Source organism: Passer domesticus, chromosome 1, assembly GCF_036417665.1.
Source record: "Passer domesticus isolate bPasDom1 chromosome 1, bPasDom1.hap1, whole genome shotgun sequence".
Taxonomy (NCBI): Eukaryota; Metazoa; Chordata; class Aves; order Passeriformes; family Passeridae; genus Passer; species Passer domesticus.
The window spans coordinates 27,152,762-27,157,936 of NC_087474.1; the positions used below are offsets into that span (position 1 = coordinate 27,152,762).

At 31.9% G+C, this 5,175-nt stretch overlaps 1 long non-coding RNA gene across 1 annotated transcript; it reads left to right on the top strand.

Annotated features, from left to right (window-relative positions):
* The first annotated feature begins 290 nt into the window (after positions 1-290).
* Positions 291-4,168, top strand: LOC135295388 (uncharacterized). The gene is made up of 4 exons (XR_010357463.1): positions 291-411; positions 1,340-1,599; positions 2,142-2,245; positions 4,111-4,168. It is a non-coding gene; the product is annotated as an uncharacterized LOC135295388 (long non-coding RNA).
* Positions 4,169-5,175: the final 1,007 nt, after the last annotated feature.

A 5,175-nucleotide genomic window follows, 5' to 3' on the forward strand; every position in this document is an offset into this window, starting at 1 on the left:
GTACCATGCTATTATTGCCAGCTGAGTTCTTCCAAGTAAAGATGACATCAACCATCTGTCTTGCTATACTAATCCTAGGAAAGAGAGCCAACTGAAGAGAAAATAAATACCTTTTCTATCTATTAACCAAATATTTATATTAAAAAATGAAACTCTGAAATTCTTACTAGCAAAGTTAATTTTTGTAAGCGAATTACCTTTTCTGAGTAAACAACATACCTAAAATGTCTTCATCTTTTTATCTACCTAAAATAAGTTATGTCACGAGCATATGTTTGAAATGCTGGTCTTTTGCTACAGATTGGTCGACAAGAAAATATGATTCCAAGTAGTGATTTTCCTCCAGACCTCCTAGATGAACTCTGCCAGGTACCATGTAGCTGCGTCAATGTTCCGGACTGCTCTGCTGAGGTAAATGGAAGTTTCCCAGAATCTAACAGTGCAGGAATTACACTCCCCATCACAAACAATGTTGCCAATCAATAAGGAAAGTGTCTAAATTAATGGCAACATCATAATAAAATGTTTAAAAAGCCCAAACTCTGTCAGGTATCTGCTTCCCCACAGTGCAGGGAACATGTCAGTGAGGAAGTCTTTTGGATAAGCTGAAAAACTGTTTTACACTGGGACTTATCCTATGCATTTATGTCTTATTTCTTTGTCACTTAACAGCATATACTTGAATTTTAAACTAAGGTGATGTTCAAAAGCTCATATCAGAATAAAATTAAGGCTAAAAAAATAAACCTCAGGAAATTAAAAAAAAATTAACAGCCAGCTAGACCATTCCCTGATAAGAATGTAGTATGGTGCTGCTGTAAAAAGTATCCAAAAGCAGGTGTCATTATTTAGTGCTATTGTCATTAATATTTTTTCACACTGTAAATGTTCCTTTTGCTTTTTGAGAAGAAGCAAGACAGAACTGAGCATTCACACATAGCACTACAAACACAAATAAATATCTCCCATCTTTCCACTCTCTTGCATTCATTTTTGTCTTATCTGCCATTTAACATTGTGAGCATTCCTTTTAAGACAATAATGCATTTTGGGATGTGAATTCATACAAAATGGAAAATGAAAACAATAGAAGTTTCAGAATTAAAGGTGTGTTTATTGGGCTGTAAACCTTTAGACTTCATTGTTTAGAATAATGTGATAGATGGAATTAATTTTTCAAAGATAGTATATAATACAGAAAAAATAATTAATATACAAAGATTTTCTTACAAGTTCTGCTGCCTGAGCTTCCCAACTAGTTGTGTCTTCTAATGGTTCCAGGTGGTTTTTGTAGAGTGTCTGACTATTTTCAGACAGTGGATCTCTTGTCTCTTTGCAGGTTAAGAAATTACTTAACAGTAACAGCATGACTGTGTTTTGATTTTTTCTCTAAAATATTGAAACAGAAAAACAAGAGAAAGAAAGGAGTTGCTTTCTTATGAATATTTCATCAAGATCTTAAGGTCATAAAAGGAACATCTGATCTTGGGAAACAAGGGATGATTAGAAAAAACTGAGTAATTGAATGCATAGATTACATATATCCCTTGACATGCAAAAAGGCAAAACATTATTTCATGTCTTCTGCAGAAAAAAAGGGTGAGTTACAATTCTGCATGGTACTTATAGCAAATGAAATTACATAACTTTTGGACTCGTTAGTTCAACTAATCAATTTTTTGGGGGATGAACTTCAACCTGGATTACCACCATTCTACCTCCAATGACAATCCCACTGAAAAACAAGAAGTGATTTTTAAAATAACGTTTTTGTGACTTCAACTTATATACTGAGTCAAGAAACCAATATGTTTTTAGTTTAGTCTCAATATGAATATATCTGTCTGCTTTACAACCTGGTAAAAGCTGAAATTAAAAAAAAATAAGTTTATTATCTTGCACTATAAGTCTTAGCAATAAGCCATTTCTGAACCCAGAAGACTTTTAAGAAACTTTCCTGCAATGTATTGTTTCTTTATTCAGTAGAAAAACTGGGGGGAAAAGCTGAACTTTTATAAAAAATAAATCATAAGAAATAAGATTAGTCATTCTTTGATTTCCAAATAAAATTTATTCCATATTTTAAGTAAAACTTTTCCAGTGAAAAGAAATTTTATTTCCTTTACATTTTTTTGTTTTAGGTATCTCTATTTACTAATGAGAAACAGGCAAGAAAAAGGAGATTCCATCATTCCCTTTAGGTTAAATTAGAAACAAGGACCAGAGTCTTGGAATCTAAGGAGAGGTAAAAGAAAGAATTGTTGTTTCTGAAATAAAATAATAACAAAATTTAAAAAATACATAGTTATTTTTCTCAATTAAATTTACAGATATTTGCATTATTGTTTTAAAACTTGCCAAAAAAGAGACAAGTCATTAGTTTCAGACTGATTCTTCTCCATTTTTGGGTGCTATGATCATTAGATTCTGGTTTCCATTTGAACAGCTGAATATTCAACTATTTCAGTAAAATGCAAAGTCTACCTTGTGAGGAGGGCAGCAACAGTCCAAGAAAACTATTGGCATATGAAATTTTTACCATAATGAAAATTATTGTTTTTAAGATGAAAGAAAAATGCTGTTTCTGGTTTCTTTTTTACAGTTCTCCGGAAAGTAATTAAAACTAAGAATAAGGGGGTAAGAAGAATGTATAAGTGATTTTTTTTAGAAAGAGAGTGGAAAAATTGGGTAGATGCAGAATGAGGGAAGTGCAGGTTAAAATCAACTGCTAAGTAGAAGGAAAGATATACCATCACCTTAGTGTGATTTTGGTTATTTATTCATTAGGAGGCACTCATATACTAAAAGAAACTCACTAGACTGATAAATAGCAATGTGCAAATATATGCTGCTACATAAATTTAGGAGGAAAAAAGGCATTACTGGAACCTGAATTTCTTTATTGAATAATTTACTTTGTCATCATAAATGTAATTCTATATTGCCTTGCAGTATAACTTCTGGAGAGATGTGTTGGTAAAGCCAAGTCCCAAGAGGGATGGCTGAAGAATGATCAAAAGCTTGGATAATTTTTTTTTTTTTTTTTTTTTTTTTTACTTAGGTTGTTTTTATCATTTTGTTTTGGTTCCTGGAATTTCTTATTAATTTTGCAAGTCCTGTTATGGACTGGTTTTTTGAACTTCCTTCCTGCTTATTTAATTTAATGGATGAATAAAACTTTTCCACAGAAATTACAATAGCAGGAAAAGTTTGTAAGAGCATATGCAGCAGACTTTGACAACATCCATTCCTGTAATAGGTCTTTGATAAATTCTGACAGTTGTGAGTCTTCTAATGCAGAAGCCATTTGATATTCTCATTCTGTATTGAGATTATTACATATCAGAAATAATCAGTGACTACCGAATCTCTATTTGATGGCATCCAAGTGCACTCCTGTGCACTTGTGAACTAACGCACAAAAAAATTCACTGGAGAAAAACATCTGGGGGTAAAATAAGACTTTGTGTTTGGTGAGTTTCCAGGACTCTGCTTGCTGTGTTGTTAATCTATTCATAAAATGTTGCAAATTTTGTTTGCTAATTTTTCTAAATTATAAGATTTTAATGCTGATTGTACTCTACCTGGACCAGTTTAAGGAAAAATAATAAAAATGCTCTCAGTTCCTACACTCCAGAGAAAAAGTCTAAGAATACAAAACTGTATTTATTGATACCTGATCAGATAACTAATCTGGTTTCAGCAAAATGGGTTGACAGTAATACAGTGATGGCAAATGCACCATGATGCAAAGATAACCTTAAAGGATATCCTCAAAAGGGAAGGTTAAAAAAGATGTAGTGCAAAGTTTTCCCACAATTGGCCTGGTATAAATTGGTCATAATTGAGGCAGAATAAAGCACATAATATGAACCAGTTTTGAAATATTTGTTCTCAGACTGGCAGAAATAAAGATGGTTGGCTCACAAAACTAAGATTTGAGATTAAAAGTATTTTCTTACCATAATCTGCATGCCAGTTCCTTTGCTATCATGGATACTTTACTAAGTTCACATAGTCTCTTGTATGCCAATGTGAATATGTTATTTTATAGTAAAATATTGGTGTACACATCTAAAACAACAACAACAAATTATCTCTGAGTTTCAGAAAGAATGACAATTTTTACTTCAGCTAGAAATGACAGTCCACTACAATTCACCACCATCCAAGTGCAAAACATTCTACAAGAGATTGATTGTACAAGTGACATCTGAGAAACTGTGAAAGATTATAACATTTTTTGGGTGAGTGGAGAGTTGCATCATGATTACTTTTCCCACAATGCCAGTTAGAGGGGGTTTTATGTGTTTTAGTGATTTCCAGACATCTATCATGTATGAAATTGATCCAATACCTCAAATGTATGGGCTGTTCTAATCAAAACTGTGAGCAGGGTTATCCTAATCAAAAAGACAGAGAAGATTTGATTTCTTTCTCAGTTAAAAGGAGTACTTTCCTTGATTGTTAAACAGTGTTGTACTAAATATGAGAGGAGACATTTTTCAAAGTGTTTCACCTAAACTTGGATTCACTGGTTTCCTGTAGCTAAAATCATATTAGATGCAATAATATTGCACAGTTAGCTGCAAAATATGTTTTAATTTTCCCAAAAGAAAGAAAACTTGATGAGGATTTCTTTTGATAAATGCAGCATATTTGCATATTGTAAAATAAAATATGCTTCTTTGCATGGAATCATATAACAGCATCTATTAAAAATTGTATTTCTTGGGAACAAAGGAAAAAAATTTCTGAACATATCTGTATATTTTAATAGACAAAGATGTTCTATTTTCTTTCAGCATCTGAGGAAGCTACCTTTATGAAGGTTATAGTCCTGTAAAAATTTTTAAAAAATCAAAACCTTTTTATCTATTGCATATATAAACAAAAGGATTTAAATATATATATATGGCAACTTGAATATAGGGAATTGTATAAGAGAGTTTGCAATTGAGAATGGTAGAACCAGTGCAATAACCATTGCAGGTAACATTTCAAAAGTGCTTCCATTCTAACCCTGAGCTTTCACTCTTAACATTCTGAAGTCTTTAACTTAGAGATGTTTTTAGATGTAATCTCCCTACATCCTTGCTGTTTACTTTCTGTTTAACACTTTGTTTTAATTTTGCTATTATATACATTTAGTGTTTACTATTATATACATTTAGT